Source organism: Gallus gallus, chromosome 3, assembly GCF_016699485.2.
Source record: "Gallus gallus isolate bGalGal1 chromosome 3, bGalGal1.mat.broiler.GRCg7b, whole genome shotgun sequence".
In the NCBI taxonomy this organism is placed as follows: Eukaryota; Metazoa; Chordata; class Aves; order Galliformes; family Phasianidae; genus Gallus; species Gallus gallus.
Genome location: NC_052534.1, coordinates 84,655,924 through 84,680,921, shown reverse-complemented (window position 1 = coordinate 84,680,921; position 24,998 = coordinate 84,655,924). Strand labels below are relative to the sequence as shown.

The 24,998-nt window shown below is 36.0% G+C and overlaps 1 protein-coding gene across 1 annotated transcript in view; it reads right to left on the bottom strand.

Moving 5' to 3' along the window:
- Window positions 1-24,998, bottom strand: part of EYS (eyes shut homolog) — a 676,382-nt gene that overhangs the window by 585,135 nt on the left and 66,249 nt on the right. The gene's annotated exons all lie outside the window — the stretch shown is intronic.

Genomic DNA, 24,998 nt, shown 5'->3' with positions numbered 1-24,998 from the left:
CGAGCCCTTCTTATGATGCAGACCCCAGAGCTGAATGCGGTACTTTTAGTAGGGTCTCATGAGAGCAGAGAAGGGGAGAGAACGACCTCCCTCAACCTACTTGTCACACTTCATTCAGCCTAGAATATGACTGGCTTTCTGGGCTTCAAGTACACACTGCTGTGTCATGTTGAGCTTCTCATCAATCAATGCTCTTAATTGATTGCTTGCTGAAAAGCCCCCTCAGTCCCCTTCCTTTTCAATCCATTCACTCCTCACTCTGTACTGATACTGGGGATAGCCCCACCCAGGTGCAGGACTGTGTACCTGACTTTGTTGAACTTCATGAGGTTTCCATGGGCCTACATCTCATGCTTATCAAGGCCTCTCTGAATGGCAACCCTTCCTTCCAGCATGTCAAGCACACCACACAGTTTGGTGTCATTTGACTCCCAGCTCAAATGCATTATGCATAACACATGCAAATAGAAATTACTCAACTTACATATAAATCCAAGATTTACATGGGGGAGTTGGGGTGGGGGGAATATTCAGGGATCATACTAGAAACCTTACTTCTTACTATTCAAAATTTTGAAACCGCATTCTTTTTAATTCAAATTTCAGGTGTATACACAATTGGTACATTCAAGTATGTATTTACAAGCAAAGAGAAGGGCGGTAACAAAGCTGGCAAAGGGTCTAAAACACAAGTCTTACGAGAAGCAGTTGAGGGAAGTGGGATTGTTAAGTCTGAAGGAGAGGCTTCTCAGGAAACACCTTATCACTCCCCACAACTACCTGAAAGGAGATTGTGGAGAAGTGGGTGTCTGGCCTCTTCTCCCATGTAACGAACGATAGGATGAAAAGGACTGGCTTCAAATTGCATCAGGGAAAATCAGGCTTGATATTAGGAAAAATTTCTACTCAGAAAGAGTGATCAGGCATTGGAACAGGCTGTCCAGGGAGGTGGTTGAGTCAGCATCCCTGGAGATATTAAGGAAAGGGTAAACATAATACTCAGGGACATGGTTTGATGGCCAGTATTGGTGGTAGGTGGACAATTGGACTAGATGATTTTAAGGTCTTTTCCAACCTTAATCATTCTATTATTCAACTTCCTTTGAAAGATATGGCACTGTATTAAACATTTCAGTTTTGTAAATCTGCATCTCAAAGATTTATTTTACATCTCTGCCTGTTCAGGGTTAAGCCACTGCTAACTTCTTGGGCTTTGGAGGGGAGGGAGAACATCCATAACCTGTCTACTTTTTCTTCTGTAAACTAACCAGCCTTCCTAATGGATTTCATATAATATTTTTATTTTTTAAGCAGTGCATAGTCTGAGCCAAGGATAACAAAATATCAGAAAATTTCAGAACAAGGGGAGAACAGACACATTAGAATTGTCTGCTAGAAGGGCTAGACTTATTTGTACAAGAGATAAACCTTTCTTGACAGCCAGTTCAAGGCTGCTGAACAAATTTCAGTAGGAATTAAGAACAAACATTTAGCAGAGAGTACATCTATTCAATTATTTAAAGAAAACCTGCATGATTTGTCCTTGTAGGAAATGATAAAGAAGGGCTTGCATGTGGGAGATGCTTAGTACAAAAAACATAATGTGGGCCTAAATACAAAATCATTGCCCCAGACAGGATGATGGGATAAGAACTGTGCAGGTTGGGGCTTCCTGAATATCCTTGTGCTACAGCAGGAACTTCAGGATTTTCTTTAAACCCATTCTAATTTTCAAAGGCCCTGTGAATTTTTATTTTTTAAAGATGAAAAGCAGAGTGGTTTCTTCCATTCCTGTTAAGAACAGCATTTTTTATTTTCTACTCATTTCTTTATTTATTACATTAATATCTTGAAATCATGCAATTACTGTAGACAAACTTATAAAGCCAAATCAAAATTAAGGACAGGTGAACAGCACCTGGCAAAAGGCTATAGAGGCCACCAAATAGAGCTCTGTATATTAAAGGCAACATATTTACAAGGATTTAATTAAGTTGTTTTAATTTGAATTCTTTTCTTTAGACTTCAGCTTACTTTTCTCATTGCAGCTCTTCTGTTTTGTTGTTGTTGTTGTAGAATTTTTTGTGGAATTTTTTCCCCAGTAATTTCTTTACATTTATTTTTCTAACACATTATAAAGTAAAAATCAAATGAATATTCTTAATTGAGTGTTAATAAAATAAAATGGACTACTGGTATTTGAAATAATCACACATCTGGACTCCAGTAACCAGATGGGAACTTTCCCATCCAAGAGACTAAAATTATCATGTGTATAACCATGGTGTTTGCTGCCCAGCAGATGCACAGAAAAGATACAATTTTTTCCTCAGGACACATGGAGCACTGTGAACTTGTTTTAAATAATTCAGCAGAATATTAATAATTGCACAACTTCTAAGATTCTTAAGTCTGCTTACATTAGTTATCTTTATAAGCAAAGTATTCAGTACACACTTTTACTTAGGGAAAAAGTCAAATGTAAGTTCAGAAATAGTTTGGACACTGAATTTAAATTGAAATGACAAATAGTAGTGTATGTAGCATTTGAACTACGACTTGAATGTTAATTTTTACCTCTTAATAGTAAAACCTGTACAAATTCTATCACAAAAAGAAATCGAGGCTCTCTAATTTTATGTAATTTATAGGGGCAAAGATGCTGCATGACTCCCAGCAAGAGTGGTCAGATCATCATCCTTGAAATATGATAATCACAAATAGAAATCCTTAATTCATGTCAGACTTAAGAATAAATAAAGGAAAAAGAAGCCTAAACTATAAATGCTAATAGAAGATAATAGGATGTGGGTATGGGTGAACATGCAAAACTGACTTCTGATACTCTCAAGAGAAGGCTTGCACCTTATTAGCTGCAGTCATCACGGTGTCTTATTAATTTTTACTATACTTAGACCTGCTAAAAGTGTCATGTCCTGAATTTGCCAGTTAACAGAGAGATGCTGAACAGAAACACCTACTAGGAGGCTGGTCAATCATTGCACTTTGGTTGGACTGAGAAAACTGGGGAGCTGAGATCTCACAGGGAAGGAAAAAAAAAAAAAAAAAAAAAAAAAGCTGGTGCTAAAAAGGAAGAGAATCTGAAAGGAAGTGGTGTTGAAGAGAAGGGGGCTGTTAAAGAAAGTGGCAAAGATCTTGGCTGTAGGAAAGATGTAAAAGGAGATCAGAGATACACATGAAAACAAATGCCATGGTATTCCCAAGGCTAAAAGCTTTGAGTTGCAGCTTACAGGAAACCAGTGGGACTAGCTGCATGGATTTCCTAAGTCAAGACATGGTAAATGAGATGATGAAGAGGAGCAAGTGGGTGTGGCAAAACCATGTGTAGTAAAAGCTGTAATCTGATTAGTTCAGAAATAATAGTTCAGAAGTTTTTCAGGTTGCTAATAAACCACCATTATATTTCCAGCTGTACTATCAGTTCTAATTAAACCAGAATGCTGCTAGATTAATTCTGAGGAATACAATATATACAAGTTACTTTAGTCAAAATGTTATTCTAAAGCTGAATTTATAGGTTTTCCTCTTTTGAGTACTTAAGAAATTGGATATCCACTTAAGAAAGTGGATAACAGATTAAACTCAGTATATTATTGTGGTTTTCTGAAAGAATTAAGGAGATAGTTGAAGAGCATATGTTGCTTTCTGTAATAATTGTAGAGTGGTTTTGAAGTGTTTGGAATTCTCTTACTAGAGGGAAAAATAAGTTTATTATATTATGTTTTTAATTCTTTTGTTATAATTCTTCTGTTTATTATATATGAATTGATACACAGTCCTGTGAATAACTACATTAAAGACTTACAAGTCAAACATAACACCTCAAATATTTTACAATCTCAGAACTGGATATAGAAAATAGAAGGACGTATATTGTTGTGATTTCAATCTAGTAAATTAATAAGTGACTGAAGTATTTTAAGTACAGGAAATTTAGATCATATAAGATTATAGTTCAGATTTGTATTTTCATGTATTTGTGAACCAAAGCAATTAAATTGTAATACAATAGAGAAACTGAATTACTATCTATCTTTGATGTGGTTATCGTAAACTTACAAATTCAGAATAAATGAGCAGGGAAGGGATCTCCAGCAGCCATCTAGTCCAGCTGTATGTCCAGATCTGGGTCAACTATGAGACCATATCATACTAGAGCAGGTTGCCCAGGGAGGTTGTGGATGTCCCATCCCTGATGGCATTCAAGTCCAGGCCAGATGTGGCTCCAGACAGCCTAGTCTAGTGGCTAGTAACTATAATGCTATAATGAGATAGAAAGTACAGTAACAATAGCAGGGTGGCAAAGTCTTTGGCTACAGCAAACGAGGACAAGCCCAAACACAGCAGCCATAGTTGCAGAAATGAAGGAAAAGAGCTGCTTACCTTCAGAAAGCCTCCAGTAGGCAGGGATCTCCAGCAATATATTCTTGCCTTCATTGTCAACCCTTAAATGTGGTCTGGGAAGAGGTGGATCCTGGCTCTACCCTGTCCGGTTACTCAGGTGCACTGCATACATGAGTTCCCCAGAATTGGCTCTGCCTTCCCACCAGGTGCTCAATCACTGGTTCAGGCTGTGACCTAGTATTTCTGCTGCAGGAACCCTGCCTACAGCAGGGGGTTGAAACTAGATGATCTTTAAGATTCTTTTTGACCTCAGGTCATTCTATGATGATCCAATTTCTCAGAGCTTTATGTACTCTGGTCTTGAAAACATCCAAAGAAAGAGACTGCACAACTTCTCTGGCCAGCCCATTCTCAACCATCCTTCTGCAGAAAAGCTCTTCCTTACGTCCAGCCAGAACCTGTCTTGCTGCCATATATCCCTCCTCAAGCCTTCCACCTTCACAAGCAGGATCAAGGAGACTATCATCAGCGTCCTCATGCCCCGAGTGTTCTCTCCTAGTGTCTCTTTGACATTATTTTTAGTGACCATGTAGAAAAGCAGCCCTAGGGCTCAGTCTGGGTCCTGGGGACTGTACTTCATCCTAGGTTGGAAATTATGCCACATGGTGCCTCTTATTTTTCTCTACCTATGCTTCAGCAGAGGTTTCTCCTGGCCCACTCTTCATGTCTGCTCTGACAAATGCTTTGAAACACTAGGTGTACCATATATATTTTGTCTGCTAAATTTTCAAAGAGATAACCTTCTCACTAATATGCTTTTCTGTTGTGATGAAACTGATTCTGCTTTCTGGTTTTATGATTAAGATGAAAGATTTTATTAAGTTAAAAGAATTTAAGTTAGAGCCAAACACAGTGAGTTTAGTTTCTTTCCTTGGAAGCACATTATAATGCATTTCTCTTCCATCAGGATCTCAGTGAATATGTGTTCAGCTATGGTAAGATACAGGCAGAAAAAGACATTTGTGAGAAATTAATACTCAGAAATATCAAAAATCAAGTTAACATCCTCTGAGGGGAGTGGCTGAGCTATACTAGGCAAAGAAAAGAAAAGAAAAAAGAAAACAGAAAAAAAGAAAAAAGAAAGTAATGAGGAAAAAAATGCATGTTTATACTCAAAAATTAGGACAAGGCAAGTAAAAATACATAGAAACATAAATATTGTCACAAGAGTTAGTACTAGGGTTAAAATACTTCTGGGATCATTTTAAGACAGCTAAACAAAAAAAAAAAAAAAAAAAAGAAAATTGTTAATCACTATCATCACTTACTACTGAAAAAAGATTTTCCCTCCCATTCATGAGTCACAGAGTAATGTGGTTATAAAGAACCACTGAGTATGAGCAATGAAGTAGTTACTTTTTGCAGCATTCAAGATGTACCATCACCATTTCCCAAAACAGAGAATTTTAACAATGATGTGACAGTTTAATGGAAGACCATGGAGACCAACTACTTTCTATGCTGTTACGAGGTGAGATAACCATGACAAAATGATTTCTGCATGTGTCTATAGGGAGCCCATTATGAGTCTATCATACTGGCATTACAGTGTGAAATTATGATGGGGAAAAAATCATTCAAATTTGTACTGCATGACAATGTTGTTCCATCATGAGTTAATGACATATAACAACTGAAATGCAAGGCTTTTTTTACCTGTATCCTGATTAGAAATCTGTCTAAACACTAAGTTTTGATTCACTCGTTGTGCAAAAAAACCTGATGCAGATGTAAATTATCAGAATTGCCTTCAGTTAATCACATATTCTTCTCTAAGCAGAAAAATTCTGCCTTCAGGCTAAATGGTGCTTTTTTGCACTTTCACAATCATCAGAAATTTATCTTGTACAGATAAACTAAGCAAACATAAACACATAACTAGATGTCAACCATCTGTGTTCCTATAATCCAAAGAAATAGAGTAAAAATTATTTCTCAGTTGAATTTCCATTTGATTTCTCCAAGGCAATAATTTTCATGTATGTATCAACTTGGAATTTTTTTTTAGGAAAAAAAAAAGTTTGCGTAAGTACTTATAGGTGTACAAGTATAACTATCTCTGTATTTCCCAATATTTCATTCTTCGTCCTCCATAATCAGTGATTTTCTGTATTTTTTTTCTTGTTCTTTCCCCTATCTTTTTTTCATTTCTCTGTAGATTTTGTTAAATTTCACATCTTTGCAGAATTTATATGTAGCCAAATTTATTTCTGCTTTTTCTTTAGAGGAATTCTCATCTGCATTTCCTTATTTACCAAACAACTAAGAATGGTAAGAAGACTGGTTGTTCAAAGAAAAATTATGCAGCTCTAAAAACTTACTCAGAATCGCTTCCTTCCTCTTATGCCAGGTAACAAAGGAACTTTATCACAGAATAATAGCAATTGGAAGGGACCTCTGGAGATCACCTAGTCCAACCCCTTACTAAAGCAGGTTCCCTAGAGTAGATTGCACATTTCTCTGATATCTGTGAAGATCTTTGTTTCACCAGTAGATACTGGAATAGTTAAGAGTGTCTCAAGTGCATTGTTCCATAGAACAAAGTAATGGAATTTGAAAACTCAAAGTCTTCTGTATTGTATTAGCTATTCTCTTAGTTAGAAATGTTTCATTGAAAAAAGTGAACATAGTGCCAATACAATGGAGAGGCAGTGTCCCTAAATACAGGCACTTAAAAGTACAACAACATCCCACAAGTATCCTAAACAATGTGACTCATTCAGGCTTTTGAAGGGACCTGCTTTGAGAACATAAATGAATTTCATTTTCCATTATCTACTGTGTGTTATTACTGAAATTACCTAGTTGGGAACCATGACATCGTGACTTCAGAAAAAAAGAAAAATTATAAATATATCTACAGTCATGTGAGTATCATGAAGAAAAGCTCATGAACACTTGACTGTTAAGTTAGGTATGGGCTACGACAGGTGAAAACTAACATGGTACATAAAGTCATCCTACAACTAACTGTTCATTTATGATAAGCATTTTAGGTAAAATATTTAAAAAATAATATTAAAAAAAAAAGGCCAAATAATTAAATAAAAAGCCACTATTACATGGGAAAAATAAACTGAACGATCAGATTAACAAGAGTCTTATATACAGTAACAACTGAATATTTGCTTAATAAAACTTTCAGATGATAGGATATGAAAATGGCCTCTGCTACTGAGGAAGGCTAAAATATTTAATATCTATAAAATAAACCGACAGAGAAGAAATCTTAAGTGTAATTAATAAACTAAGCTACTTAGTTATGTGACCTGTAAACTACGCTACTTAGTTACGCGACCTGTAGTGTTATTTTCAGTAAATGAAAAGTACCCATGGGAGCTACTCTCCACTGACTTTGTCAGGGGAAGTCAGGTGTTTGTGTTTAACTGCAATTAGCAGTTAATGGAAATCAAGCACTTATATCCTTGAGGTGCTTTGGAACTTGTCTCCTTGCAGACTGAAAGTGAAAAAAAAAAGCAGTTCTTCAGTTTCTCATACTGGAATTTTTAGTAAAGCCTATTTTCCAGGAAGGTAAATTCATACAGTTAAGACAGTAAGGAACAACAAGGATCAGCTGCCCAGTACAGAACTAATGTATCCTATCTCATATGCTTGTAAGATCAATAGAGGTAACTTTAAGATTTTGAGAGTCTTTACTATAGTATATTAAGAACAAAATAAACATTTAAAAAGCAAATAAATTCGAAGTCATGTCAGCAACCACAACTCATACAAATGAAAATACAAGAGATGTCCAGGTGGGCAATTTATATACTGCTCCTTTGAAACAAAGTTTGATCCATTTTAAATTTAACTTCCTCTCACTTTTCTCAAAACCTGGTGTTAGCCTGATAGGCACACAGACTGAAACATCCTCTGATATACTCTACCAGATACTGAGATCTTCTGGTTCCTTCATACTTCCATAGAATCATGGAATTGCTGAGGTTGAAAAAGGCCTCTAAGATCATCCAGTCCAACAGTCCATCTATCACCAATATTTCCCACTAAACCATTTCCCTCAGTACAACATCTGTTTCTTGAACAGCTTTCATAAGGACTTTAGGAGGAAGATGATTTCCATGCTTACATTTCTGATTCTTGATTATTTATTCATAGAGTACTTCAAATTAGTTTTAGCACATACGTTTCAATAAACTTTTCTCGTGATATCAGGTTATTATAAAATCTTTTTGCACCTATTGAAAGAAAACATGAAAACCTTCTATTTTCTAAAAATAAAAAAAAATAAAAAAACTTTTTTTTTTTTTTTTTTTTCTTCAGAGGCACAATTCATGTCTAGGGAATGAAATATAGATGTGCATCTCTGAGTATTTGTAAAATAAACTAGAAGACAGTTGTGACTGGAGGGTTGCTGTTTTGTTCATTACAACAATCCATGCCATCTATAATTGTTTAAAAAAGCAACTAACTGAGAATGTAATATTAGCTTAAATTGCTCTGGAGCAGGCATTAGAAATAGTGTTTGAATAAGTGCAATTTATTTATTTAGAAATTAACCACACAGATGCTTTCAGCCACTACATCCTTTCTTTTAAAAAATGATTTAATGGTTTCCTGTACAGAGCTATTCCAAGGCAATTAAAAAGCTAATAAATAGTCACAGTGGAGGGTAAATTGCCTTTCCTGCCTTCAAGAAGCACGTGCACAACAATAAAATAAGATCTTGTCAATCTGAATCTCTGCATAATTCATTCTCATCAGATGTTTAGAACATAGTACATCTGAACATCAGACTATAAGTACTGGAGATAATTCCTGCATTCAGCATGAAGCTGTGATAGTGGAGGCTCAGGTCAGATTTCAGGAGGTTCTTCACTGAGGGAAGTAAGGCACTGGAGCAACCTCCCCAGAGCAGTGATCATGGCACCAAGCTTACTAGATTTCAAGAAGCATCTGGACAATCCTCTCAGACATAGAATTTTGGGCGGTTCTGTGTGGAGCCAGGAGATGAACTCAGTGATCCTTATGTATCCCTTCCAATTCAGGATATTCAATAATTCTGTGATACAGTGTCACACCCCAAGAGCATAAATGAAACAGTATTACCTACGACACAGCAAACATAAGGGTATCACATTAAGAATCACTTCCTTTTGAACTTACAGATTTATCTATCCTACATCCTTTAAATTTAATATTATTAGAAAAAAAAAATCACAACTATGATTAAGATAAGAAATAAGTAAATAGTAAAATACAAAAATGTTTTATGTATGGACATATTGCAAAATTTTCATGAACGCATCCATACATGTTTCATTTCCATTGTTAAAGCATTCATTGCAAATACTGCAAAGTTATACTTTGAGAGATAAGACCAGTTTTTCATTTTAACTTGGGAATTATCCGTACTTTTTACAGAGATCATAACATATTTTCTATTTCATCAGCATTACAGATAAGATTAAATAGCAGTTATTCAATTTACTAAATTCTTAGTTTATGGAGGCAGTGAATTCTTGTTCACATTAAAAGAATGAGCTGAGTCATCGCTGATTAATATTCATTAAGACAAAACTTGGAACAAGTGCTCAAATCCACTGTTTGGACTCCATACTGTAAACATTCAGCAAGTGTCAGTGAATGTCAATGGGTGTTATTTTTCCCACATCGAGGGACAGCTTTTCTACTGCCATCTGTTGTATGGCAACAAAAGGTAAGGGAAAATTAGTGAGAAGGTTCAAGCTGTACTGCCATAAAACCAAGATCTGCTTCTGATGTCATAGGACAGAATAATATAATATGAGGCATTACTTTCAGAACAGCACTTATAGTTTTCATCTTTATATCACAAAATGTTCTGAATAGCACTTCAGTGGTATGCAAAATAAGAGCTCCTCAGATTTACTGAATATAAAATGAGCTGAGACAGAAGTAATTTTGACTACAGACATGGAGGAGATCTTTCCTAGGCCTAAACGTGTCCAATATTTTCAGAAAAATACATGACTTTGTAAGAGAAAAGACTAACTTTTCCAAAATCAAATGGCCAAACTAAGGAAGTGGGTTACACTTTTAGATAAGAATTGAACTGTAATTCAGAGTTACTTACAAAAGGCTTATGAGTCACCAAAGCATGTCAATTTTTCCAAAAAATATGATGCTATATGTATCAACTGAGAGAGGTTAAATATGAGTGGGAAGAATAGTATCTGTGAGACCATTATGGCAATCCTGTGCGTAGTAAACCTTGTAAACCAAGTAAACCTTGGTTTAGTTTTTTTAAAAAATCTTTTAAAACAATCTGGGAAGTTTCAGGCTTTCAAAACTTTGCCTTGAGACAATGTTAAGAACCTCAGTCAATCAAGTGTACATGAAAAATACAAAAGACTCTATAAAATAGGAGACGTTCAAGAAAGCCTACACCATCAGAGTTTGTACTATATATATCTTTTCTCCATTCCACTGTTAAGAAGAATTAGTGGCTAATAAGTAATCTGATTTTGATTACTTTGAAAATTTTACTTGTCAGGCAGAAATTTGTAATGCTGCCTTTTAGCCAAGTAACAGCTCTTGCTTGTTCTCACAAAAATAACAGTAACTAAATTGCATCATTTTGTTCAGGCCTGTATGAAATCTATTTACAACTCCACTTCAATATATCTTAATTTTTATAGCACTATGTAGAAAAAATAATAATTATATATGTCCACAACTGTAATGAAAACAGCATTTCCAAATTATTTAAAGGGAACTGATCAGTGTATTAAATTACATTCTTTTTTGTTTATAATTTTTATTAATGTGATCAATTGAATCAATCTGACCTTCTGAAATGAGCATGCATCAGAAAAATGAAAGTTTTCCATAAATATCCATTTATTATTACATTACTCTGAAATAAAAAGAAACACATTTTCTAAGGACTGTATTTTAGGCTTGAATCCAAGAAAGCACTTCAGTAGGGGTGCACTTTAAGAGTGTGAGGAATGGTATTGATTTCAGTGGCGGCACTTATATAATTGGAGATACTCAGGTGATTAAATACTCTACTGGATTTAGACCCATTGGTACAGCATGAAATTGACCCTTATGTAGAAATGTAGAGTCAGCAGGATAGAAAGAAATGTCACAGAACTTTCTAAATAGGGACTCTACTGTGGGCTGACACTCAAACTTTTCATTTTTTGAAAGGGGAACACCAAGCAGCCTATAATACAAATCACATGATCAAAGAATGCTATGGCTGACTAGCATCTCTTATTTTGCTTTAAAAGTAATAGTGTAGTTGTTTCCTCACTCATTTCCTTAGTCATTTTTCAACTGGAGCAGGCCACTCCAGACACAGCAAGTGTAACCCAGGAAACAATTTATCCTACTAAGCTTGCAGAATGCACAGGATGAGAGCTACAAACTGATTTATTATGTTTTAAAGTGGGAGGCTGTGGGTCATGTGCTAAGAAGAGCTGTCTATAGATGAATGAGTGGGTTGCAGACCAGAAACCCATCCACAGGGTTTCTGTGGATACACTCAGAAACCTCTTGGAGGGTGCTAATGGGGCTTCTCTGTGTTTGAGGCTCAGTTCAGCAGCAGTGAAGACTGTTGCTAAACAGAGATGAAACCTGTTCAGAGTTCCAGCCAGAAATCTATGTGGGACTGCAGACTGGAAGGAAGGCCATAGAAATGTAAATAAGAGAAAGGCCTAGTGGCGGGGCCACCTAAGTCAAGTTTGCTGGTTATATGAATTTCACTTGTACTCTGTGGGAATTCCTCCATCCTAGCTTCCATCACTGCTATCAGTTCACCATTTCTCCTCATCCAAAGTTTTTTGTAGTAGCCCAAAGTGGGAGACGGAGCAACAACATAGAAAAAATAGCATTTCAGTGTCACTGTAGAGAGTAGGCAGCAGACCATCTGGGTTCTAGGTCCCTAAACCTCTTTGTTAAAAGTGCATGCTAAAAACAGATCAAAGGATTTATACAAACATTATTAGTGGTTGTATGGGAACTGTTGAATCACAGCCTGAGCCTCTGATTTACCAACTGAGGCAAGCACTGAGTCAGCCATGGGAGTACAGGTGAAGGCAATTCACCTGTGTGGCCAGAAGGGGTGGAGCCTGGCTCCACCTCTCCTAGACTCCATTTAAGGGCTGACTGCCACTCTGGAAGTGTCTCTTCCTGAAGATCACTCCCTTTGAAGTTTTCCTGTGAGCTTAGGACATAGGCAAGCATTTTCATTTATTTTTGATTATTCCTTTCCACCGTGATAATCTTTCTAGTTATACAATCTGTAAATTCCAGCCTAACTACACCACTCTGCATATTTGTTGATTGTACAGTGGTATTAATTTAGAATGCCATAACATTTTAGCATACACATGCTTCTATTACTTATGAATAAATGACTTCAGCATATGCATGTGGAATTTATCCAACAAGATTCTCTCTGAGATTGCCAGAAAATCTGAAGCAGTGGGGCTTTATAACCTATTTCAACCCCAAATGCCTCTGCCTTTTTTGTTTTCACTCAACACTCACTGAATGTTTTAAGAAGCCAAACAATTACTGAAAATAGTTTGATGAGGCAAACTCATAAGCTAAGATATGCCACACAATGTATTAATTAAATTGTTCTGATATTTTGATTCCTGTTATTACAGCTAATTTAAATAACCACATAATTAATTTTATGAGAAAATTACACACCACTTCTCCTTTAAACCTGTGTTTAAACTATATTTAGATTTAGAATGCAGGCATATCAACTACACTGGCACTATGCCGCAATTATGCTGATCTTGTCAGTGTTTATTTCCTTTTGTGAGCCTACAATCAGTTGATCTCCATAAAACTTAACTCTCCATTGTTACTTTTGGGTGTAGACATTTAGTGCATGAAATTTTAGAACTTTACGCTGGATATTTTGATGTAAAACAGTTATTTAAAATATTCTTTATGAACTTCTGTTCAAATTAAAGTTTTTACTCAAGGACTGGTTAAAGTCCAATCAATTTTCTATTTTCTACTGTCTTAAACTATATTATTTCAACTCATTTTATTTTATAAATACTAACACTAAAAAGTATTTTTTAAAATTCTTTTGGGCAGTTTTCATACCAACTTAAAAATGCAATAAATACATCCTATGACAAGAGGCCTTCAGTTAAAAAGAAAGAATGTTGATAAGAGACTTCTAACTTTCCACCCATATTTAACCTTTCTTCCTCTTATACTTACTGCTTTTGTATTGTCAATTAATTGTGTTGCAAATCCCAGCTTGTTCAGATGGTTAAATTCAAAAGACTAAATGCTGGTATATATAAGATATCTACTGCTATAGAATATCTAGTCTCTTAGAACATACAAAGATTAGTCAAAGTACTGAAATGGAAACAGGCACACGATGAAATTAATTTCTCACATCTGAGCAGATTTGAAAAAGCATTCCAGGTTTTGCCTACACCATTCAGAGCTCTGACTGTGAGCTGTTGCTTTTGCAACTGAGAAATGCAATACAATGCCTTCAGAGAGAAGACAAATCTAAGAGCCAGTAGGCTATACTGCAGCTCATTAACCACTGATGAAAATCATGCAGCTGAATCTCTGCACAATGCATAAACAAAGATGAAACTGAAATGGCTTGCAATTGCTCTATCCTGAAGAAGAATGAGAAATAGTTCAAATATTGTTTCTTATGTCAGTTGATCAGACAGGCAGCATTTAATACCTAGCTATCTCCAGCAAAAATCAATGATTAACAACAGATAACACACCCAGATATATAATGTGCCATAAATGCATATATTCTCTAATTAAAAAAAGAACCTCCTAGTACATATATTGTATATGATCTGTAGCTAAATGCTGAGTATGAAACAATGAATGAGTACAGGGCCAGATTTTTCAATGTTTACAGTTTCTACAACAGCTGTAGGGTAGCTGAAGTAAATGTTTAAAATCACTGCACAACATTAAAGAGCTTAAAAATATAAACACTGTGGAGGTGAACACTAAAGATGGCTTTGTTCAGCTCACTGACCTCTATAATTCTTTCCAGAATTTTCACAGCCTTATTTTACAGTGCTTTCTCTTCTATCTACACCCTTGCTTAATGCCGTTTAACTACATTATAATTATCTTTCTTCATTTTACTTTTTTTTGTTGTAAAAGTGTGCTATATGTGAGCTTTCTGAGAACTTACAGTCTTTTATGGTTTATTATTACTTTACAATGGAGCCCTTCGTGCTTCCACTGAAATATTTACTCCAAATCTATTTTACATTGCAAATTCTGAATACACCTATTTCTCTTACCAGATCTGTCACAATGTTTACTCCCTTTCCATTAGCAAATTCACTTCTATCATTCTTTGTAACTATATTTTATTCTGTCAAAAATCAGTGTGTAGACAGAAGATGCTGGGTGCAGCAAAAAGAGGAACTTCCAATTTTAAACGTATAAAGAAATTTCTTATAGAAAGAAGTTCTATAATTTTATGTTGTTATAATACTGTACAGTTTAAAATAATTTATACAAGATAATTTACAATTTCTACAGAGAAACTCACCCTATGCACCTTTGTTTCAGTCACAAACCAGTAGCTAATATACGCTACTAATCCTGTAGTGTTGGATTTTTCTCCCACTATTCAGAAGTATACATTATCTCCGCTTGATAACCTGTTTTACAAGGGCTGAAATCTTAATCCAGAAACATTCCTCAGAAAGAAATTTAGGCCACCATATATTTTAGCTTTCTAGTACACATCTTCCCAGTCATTTTAATCTGTATATTATGTACAAGTATTAAAGAATTTGAGATCCTCAGGAAAAATCTCTTAGAGATAAAAAGCAATAAAGTCCAACTTTCCAAAATTTTCAGGTAATTGGAAAATCCTTAGGACTCATGGCATAAGAATTCAGAAAAAAATCCAGCAAGGTTTTTTGTTTGTTTCTTTATATAGCCTATGCAAACATACTTAAAAGTGAACAACAGAACAACAAAACAAAATGGATAAACAACAGCACTGTTAGGTAATTCCAGTGCCAGCTGGCTCACTAGTTCTGCAGGAAAACTGCACCACCAGCTAGGGAAGAAGTGGATAGCTGAGTGTAGGCTGATTGGCTTTGGTTCCTCGAGGCTGTTCTCCAAAGGCCTGATCCCCCTGAAGCCAATAGGATTCTCTCTATTGATCTAAAATGTCTTTGGCTTAGATCTTAATTTCCCCAAGCCAAGACCTCCGTGGAGAGGATTACACTTGCTAGTCCAATATTTAGCCAAAGCTCAGGAATATGGCTTAGTACCACACTGGAAGGTATTTTTTTAAAGTTTAGTTAATAAGGACTGTTCTCAGTTTGAATTGCTTGGTATTATAATCAGAATAGCTATAATTGTGCATAAAATCATCTGGCAGACAGTCAGATCTTTCTATAATTAAATGCTATATACTGACTTATCAAACCACATATGCTAGACTCTTACTGTTTTTCAGAATTCCTCATATTTATGGCACTTTCTGTGATAACTTCTGAGGGCTCATTAGTAAGAAGTTTGTGAAGACTACATATAGAAGATACGGGGAAAAAAGAAATAAATTAATAGTTAGATTAAAATGAAATGATTTGTAACAGAAATAACTGGTCTATTCTCAGTCCTTAAAACTTCTTATAAGGGTCAGTATTTTCTACTGAATATAGTTTTGTTTCTATTTCAACAAGATATTCACAGAACCATAGAATGGCCTTAGTTGAAAAGAACTATAATCATCATCTAGTTTCAGCTCCCCACTACGTGCAGGGTCTCCAACCACTAGACCAGGCTGCCCAGAGCAACACCCAGCCTGGCCCTGAATGCCTCCAGGGATGGGGCATCCACAGGTTCCTTGGGCAACCTGTTCCAGTGCTTCACCACCCTCTGAGTGGAAAAAAATTCCTCCTAATATCTAACCTAAACCTCCCCTGTCTCAGTTTAAAACCATTCCCCCTTGTCCTATCACTATCCACCCTCGTAAACAGCTGTTCCCCCTCCTGTTTATATGCTCCCTTCAAGTACTGGAAGACCACAGTGAGGTCCCCCCGGAGCCTTCTTTTCTCTAAGCTAAACAATCCCAGCTCCCTCAACCTTTCTTCATAGGAGAGGTGCTCCAGCCCTTTGATCATCTTAGTGGTCCTCCTTTTGACTTGTTCCAAGAGCTCTGTGTCTTTCTTGTACTGGGGGCCCCATGCCTAAACACAATACTCCACATGGGGCCTCACAAGAGCTGAACAGAGGGGGAAAATCACCTCCCTCTCCCTATTGGCCACCTGTTTTTTAATGCAGCCCAGAACACAGTTGGCCTTCTGGGCTGCAAATGCACACTGCTGGCTCACATACAGTTTCTCATCTATCAGGAGTTCTGAAGCATTCTCAAGAATGCTTAGACAGGTGCAAAACCTCAAGTGTTTTTATAGTAGTAGTTATGTGAGGAAAATGTCACTTTAATAATCTATTTATGAGAGTACTTTTATAAGTCAATTGCCTTAAAATTACAATAGTAATGATATAAGGCTTTGTATCATGTATTTTACATTTAGGTCAATAATTTCTTCAAGTAAATTAGTTAAATTATTTTAGTCTCTCCAAGTATCAACATGTTAAGACTATAGGGGTAATCTTAATTTGTCCTGATAGTTCAGCAGCAGATGAATATCTAGAATAATCACAGCTTGCTCTGTTCTAGGGCATTGTTCTGCATCTCCCACTCACATCCAAGTCAGTTCAAGTCCCAATTTTATAGTGATTGCAAAAACAGATTACTAAATACTTTTCCAGAAATTCTTTTTTTTTTTTTTTTTTTTTTTTTTTTTTTGTGTGTTCATTTCATCTCTACACTGAAAGTGCTGAATCCAGGGCAAAAAATACTTTTTGCAGTGGAATTTATTATTAGAAAATCAAAAATATTTGCATTAGGTGCGAGTATAAAGCTGACAGTAAGTGCATGTTAAGACAAGAAGAAAATAAAGCAAAGAAAAACCTATCACTGTTCTCCTTCTCTATGTGATAAAAGCATGCATTTTCATTTCGTTTAATAGTTTGTATGAGAAGAGAGAATAGATGACTGCAGTATGGATATGCTGGCTGTCAGATTTGCCTCAAGCAAAATACATATAATTTCACTGAAGCAGTATTTATGAATTCTGGTGATCTAACAGTAAATTAGGAATTAGAGTACACTAAATGACTCTAATATCCTGCTCTTTAAAATTTGTATATATAATTATGTGAACCACATGACTAATGACTTGTCTACTGTAATTACTTAACACATCAAATACAAAACTTTAAAACTTTTTATGTTTAGAGTTTACTTAATACAGAATCAAAACAAATAATATTATCTGTTAATGAAAGACCTAAGTATTCTAAAAATCCTCTTTTTCTTGAGGTCAATGGATATATTTATATTTTCAGATATTCTTATGCCTGTTTCATGCAGATACTTTCTTTTTAAAATTCTCATTGCCTTTCAATTATCATTTGATATGAACAAAATGTTTGGCATTCTACCAATTAACAGTATATATTTTTAAACTGACACTACTATTAGAACTCAGAGCTATAAAAATAGGTGTAAATGCTTTGCACCAGTTTGAAAAAGAAGATCCACCCCTGATTAACAGACCTGATCTGAAATTAAAATTCACTGGAGGCTTTCATATAATGTCAAATATCTTTGTACATTTGAGTATGCTGTGTAACAGACAAGAATTTAACTACACAGATCAATCATAAACACATCCCAAGAGTGTGTGTGTGTAACATCAGTGATTTTAAAGGGCTGCTGTTGGGGCAAAACACTATCAAATATCATCCCAGTGTGAGCAGGAACTAATCTGCTGGAAACAAGAAAAGAGGTGTTTGCAACTTTGCCAAATCGTGATAAGTAGGTACTCTGGCATAAATTAATTTAATAAATTACAAATTATGTAAATTAGATTTATGAAGTACATAAAGCAATTTAGAGTGGTACAGTGTCCCTCTATCCCTAATGATATCAGTTCACGCCTTGGTCACAGAATGGGAATGAGCCTATGCTGTTGCCAAATGCACTTTCCCTACGCAAACAGCATTGCGACTCATCAGCTCGTGGAAAGGCTCCTAAAAAGCTCCTGAAACATCTAATTGGAAGAGAGAGCTCCAGAAACTAGCTCAAAAAAGAGTCCTGTGCTCAGTTGTGCTGGGATAAATTATACAGAATTTCAGTGATGTCAACGACATTCCATTGTACAGCTGTGAGAAGAAAGATTAATCTTATTGTTTGCAGTTTATCTTTCCACAGATAGTCTGGATTTCTTTATTCCTACATAAAGAAAATGTACAAAAGCTGCAAATCAATTCTACCCTCTAGATCAGAGCAAAGGGCTTATAAATAGAAAGTACATTGTATCATCACTAACAGCTGCTAACTCTGGGGAGGGGTAGTACACATTTCTTCCCCCCTCATTTTGCTGTCGTGGTGAGAAGTAAAAAAATAATGGAAAAATAAGGCAAAATTTAATTCAGTCTTCTCTCACTTCTTCTCTCTCTCTAAGTCCTCTTCCAGCGACTGAGGTCAGACCACAGTTAAAGTAATAGTTGGGCTTAAGAGAATTTATGTTTTCATATGTTTGGACTGATTAAACAGGGCTATTAAGATTTCACCCCCACCCCTTTTCTTCTTCAGATAAGAAAGAAAACTGACCAGGATGGAGAAAAACTTGCTGCAAAGACAACATAATGGGCAGCTTTTAGATCACATAATGCAGTGCTGATTAAGCAGCTAGCGTCCTTCGTTGCGGATATAGGAAGAAGAAATTTTCTAAGGACTGATGAAATTCAAGGCAAGATCAAACATCAAGAGGGGTGAAACCTGGAAAGATTAATTCAAACAAGAGTGCTCTATAAGCAGTAAGGGGATGCACTGAATCCCTGCTGTCTGGGAGAAAGGAAGGAAATTTGGGCCGAACATTCTTACTGTCAGTCTACCATAAGTTTGAGAATTAGGAACATTTAAGAGAGATTAATATACACTGTTAACTTGCAGATTGACTTTGCACAAATTATCATGACAAAGAAGAAAGGAAATAAACAAAGTATGATATCACCAAGAACAGTAGGGTGTTCATCAAAGCTCTTATTTTATTCAGCCACAGTTGTCAGTTTCACCTAAATGGCAGTCATGTGCTTCATAGAGCACCAACTCTAATTTTCTGATTATGTGCAAAGTATTTCTGTATACTAGGTATGATCAAAATAACTACAGAAGAAATTTATGATAAATGAAACTGGATACAGTACAAGCTAGATCACAGAGGGCACCAAAGAACTTCTGTATCTACACCTGACAAGTATATCCTATTTAATTTACCATATCCTATTCAATTTATCATTACATTAATAAAGCATGGTTATACAGTTTCTTCTTGAGAATTATTTTCCAGGATTTATTCATGCTCTATAAGTGTACAGAATGACAGAATCTGCAGATTTAGGTAGAAAGTCCTCCACATCATCAAAAACAACCACAACAGTATTGAACGAAGTGAACATCAGGAATCTTGCACATAAACCCAAGGGAGAACAGCTGATGCCTTGGAGCCACCACCTGGCTGTTTCTGATGAATACTTCAAAGAGATTGACTGCACATAATCAGAAGCAAGGACAGAAAGGAACTCAGATTTTTTCTTTATAGGGAAACAGATCTTTATAGAGAAATGATTCTTTGTTTTGATTTATAATAAATAAAGGAAAAATTATACTGAGATTCTAAGTCAAATCAGTTAGAACTGTTGTAGTTAAGGACAGTATCCATGAAACAATTTTCTCTTGAGGCATATTCTGATACATAAATCTCTTTCATATAAAGATTTCAGTATTTTTAAAGGATTTTTAAAGTATTTTTAAAGTGTGTTATTGTGAAGTGGGGGAGGAAATGACAAAAACAATAAACAGTTGATGACACTGAATAAACTGAGAAAAGGATTGACAAAATCCAGATTTTCTTTATAGTCTCCAATTTTTTGTTTGAAGGAAAGCCTTGTATAGAGAGAGCGTGCCTGGTAGAAGTTTCTGGATTAAGTTCTTAGCATGCATCTTGAAATCATACAGTCTCTATTTTACTGATGGGGAAATCAAGAGTAGGAATGACCCAAGTCTTCAGAAAGAGACAGAACTGAAGCTAAAACTTATTGCCACATAATCTTCACTTCATGGAATCATTCAGGTGCAATTCTCATAGTAAACAATTTGCTAAGCTCCACTTAAGGCCCTTCAACTATGCCTGGCTTTGGCCATCCACACAGATACAGGTTCTATCGCAAGTTGGTGGACGGAGGAGTGGGCATCAAAATACTCATCCTAGAAGTATATCTTATTTGCATACTTGTAGTCATGTTGATCACTGGATTTATCTTCAAAAAATATTTTTTCTCTACATCTGATTGCAAGTGTTCTCAAATTTCATCTTTTTTTTCATCATTAGCATATATACATTTTTTTTTTCCGATATCAAATTACTATGTTCTATTTAACCTACTTTTACCATTGCATAAGCTTGAGGTACACTTGGTATCTTTTTCCTTTACATAAGCTATGCCCTATAACTGTGGCAGAGGACTGTTATGTTAAATCTTAGTGATTAATACAGAGAGGTGGGAGGAAGTTAGGAATCTGTAACACAAAAATGGGAACAGATGTTTTGATAATCCTTCTGGCATAAAACTCTGTATAGCATTTCTTCTTCACAACTTCTTCACATATTTAAAAATAGAATATAAAGTAGAGTTTATATTCATATACAATGAAGAATTTCTAGGAAATAATAACAGACATCAAGGCACCATACAGAAAGTTTGGCAGAAATTAATCTGTTCTTATACTGCCATTCCAACTTGATTTCTCCTTATCTACTGTTCTGGGTAAGCTTAGTCTTCTCAGCTAAATAGTTCCAGTACCTAAAGAGAGCCCACAAGAATGCTGGAGAGGGACACTTTATTGGGGAGTTTAGCAACAAGACAAAGGTAATGATACTAAACTAAAAGGGAGTAGATTTAGATGATACATGAAGAAGAAATTCTTTACTATGAAAATCGTGAGGCACTGGCACAGGTTGCCCAGACAAACTGTGGTTGCCCTATCCTTGGAAGTGTTCAAGGCCTGGCTGGACGGGGCTTTGAGCAACCTAAAGTAGTGGTAGGTCTTCTTCTCTCAGGCCAGAGCAGTTGGAAGTGGATGAACTTTAAGGTTCTTCACAATCCAAACCATTCTATTATTCTATGAAATATGGATTAGAGACTACCTTTCTAGTCTTGCCATTTAATTACACTGATTAGCACATTTTTAGTATTATGCTTGTGAATGTGTAATATGGTAGGAGACAGATTAGCACAATTTTCAGAAAAATCTTTGGGTTGCAAAATTACCCTGCCATCTTCATGGAAAGCTAGCAGAGAACATGCAGCCAGAATTTATGCAGGAGTGGCATAAAGGTTGGATTACTGCACAAACTAATCAATCTTTAATTCTTCAGAAAGAATGAGCATAACATCTCCACTCAAAATCATTTTATATATGTATATATTACAAAAAAAAAAAAAAAAAAAAAATCTCAGTGTCCATACTGAAGTAATTCTAGTGGTATTGCTTACATTTACTACAATCACTGAAAACAATTCTGCCCATTCATTTCTGGATCATTAAAAAACTAGAAAACTCTGTAATACGCAACCAGAATTTGGAATAGTAAGTTATTAATCTACAGGCAAGCTCAATTCTTCCTTATAATGCTTGTGAAGTCCCGTTCAACGAATTACTCTATTCTACTCTACTCTACACAGTCAACATTTGAATTAAGGGAAGCACTACTCAGCATTATCTATGTTTTATGGTGAAAAAACATGAGTGCAGGTTCTGTTCTGTGCTTGTGAACAAGTTAAACTCTGAGCCCTGCAATTTAATCTGTGCTTCAGGAAGAAGTTATAGGACTGATACCGACAAATCCTCCAATACTCCAAAAATAAGAAAAAAATATCTCTCCTGTAAAGCATGAATTACCTGTGACACACAAAACTTTATGAAATTACAAAGTTACGTAGCAGAAAACCAAATGTGAGGCAAATACTTCTTTCTTCTGTATGTGTTAAATAATTTCTATTATACAAGTAGGAAATTTATCAGGATAATTAATCTTTAAAAAACTACAAGAAGTATTTAGTTATTCCCATGCTAGCAAGATCATATTCATAGTAATAACCTGTATATATCTGGAGGAAATGTAAGTTATGCTTCAGTGAGAACTAAAGTTATATTTACATCCTAAGAAATGTGAGGGCTGCTCAGATTTCAGTAATGCCTCCTATTTTACCATGTTAGTACATGTTTTCAGAGGTAGATATTGGTGGTATGGCAGTAAAAGCTGAGCCTTCCCAACAATATTCCCAACAATAATTATGGTTTTAAACTGAGACAGGGGAAGTTTAGGTTGGATATTAGGAAGAAGTTCTTCACACAGAGTGTGGTGACACACTGGAACAAGATGCCCAAGGAGGTTGTGGATACCCCATCCCTGGAGGCATTCAAGACCAGGTTAGATGTGGCTCTGGGCAGCCTGGTCTAGTGGTTGGTGACCCTGCACATGGCAGGGGGTTGAAACTAGATGATCATTATGGTCCTTTTCAACCCAGGTCATTCTATGATTCTATGAATATTCCATTACATTTTGTTGTAGCATGACAGATGGCAGCAGAGAAGCAGTCTGACAAAATGATGTCTGACATGGAAGCGTGTATGAAACAAAACCAACTCACTGAATTCCTACATGAGGAAAAAAAATTGCACCCCTTGACATTTGTTGACATATTTGACTGTTTATGGAGACCAAACAGTAAATGTTAGCATAGCGAGACAGTTGGCAGTGCATTTCAGCAGTGGCAACAGTGACCTGAAAGACAAGCCAAGTTCCAGACAGCTGGAGTCAAAATGGCAGTCCCTGTAGTGACAACATGAATTTTTCATTGAAGAAAATCATCAAAAAAATCACAGATATCCCAAGTTGGAAGGGATTCACAAGGATCATTGAGCCCAACTCCTGGACTGCCCAAACATCAAATTCTATGTCTGAGAGTGTTGTCCAAACACTCCTTGAGCTCCAGCAGCTTGGGACCATGACCACTGCCCTGGACAGTGTTCCATGCCCATCACCCTCTGGTGCAGAACCTGTCCCTAACCCCCAGCTGCCCCTCCCCTAACACAGCTCCATGCTGTTCTCTCTGGCCCTGATGCTGTCACCAGAGAGCAGAGCTCAGCACTGTCCCTCTGTTCCCTGTGAGGAGCTGCAGCTGCCATGATGCCTCAGCTCAGCTCCTCTGCTCTGCGCTTAACAAAACAAGGGATCTTAATATCTCCTTACATGTCTTCCCCTCTAAACACAGTCTTTGCAGCCTTTCTTTGGACACTGTTACGGTCTTACGTCCTTCTTATATTGTGGTACCCAAAACTGCACACAGAATTGAGGATGCAACAGCACAGAGCAGAGTGTTGTAGTCTCTACTCTCACCCCAATGCTGGGTCTGGTGCACCCCAAGGTACATTTGGTCCTTTTGGCTGCCTGGTCACACTACTGGCACATACTCAACATACTTTTGATGAAAACACCCAGAACCCTCTCTGCAGTGGTGCTGTCCAGACTGGATGTGGCTCTGGGCAGCCTGATCCTGATTGTGGCTGGCAACCCTGTACATAGCAGGGGGGTTGAAACTACATGATCATTATGAACCTATTCAACCCAGGTCATTCTATGATTCATTCTATGATTCTCCTATTCCCTTGTCTGTATATACATCTAGGATGCACTGCCCTAAGTATTGTCCAGAAAGATATTTTGAGAAAGAATATCAAAAGCTTTGCTGAAATCCAAAAATATCACATCTACTACAAATAAATGTCTACTATGCTACTAGATATATCTACTGTATCTGTCTACCAAGTATTTACTACAAATATCAATGTTAAATGTAAGTAAATATCATTTTTAATATATACATAATATGCAGCAACTGGGAAATATCCATTTTTGGTCAATAATTTTTACAAGAATATAAGCTTTAATTTTTTTGTAGCTGTAAAGGACTCAAGTTATCAAAAGTAGCTATGCCAAAATTTAAGGTTGGTAATTGGTCTATGATTTGTGTGGAAAAAAAAAAAATACTTGAGTTAATTTCTTTCAGTTCAGCTATAATTACAGATATCCTAACCTGCATAAATACACTGTTAAAAAAATTAAATTTTGCCTTTATCAGAAATGAGCTAATTTCAAAAAGGATTTGTCTTCTGCTCTTACCTCTTTGTCTTGAATTCAGAATCATTCAAACATGTTTACTGCCACAGATACTAGGATATGTAGCAATTACTGTTATGAACAACCTTGCTTTTTCCTCTAACAAAGCTCGAGTGCTCCTTGGCAAGATCTCTGCATGCAAAATGTTAGTCAGCACAAAGGAAACCTGATTACCTATTTCTTAAATGCTTTTATAGTTATTACTACCTCTGTGTGCGTGATGTACTGAATTGTTTTACACTGTTTTAAAGCAACTAC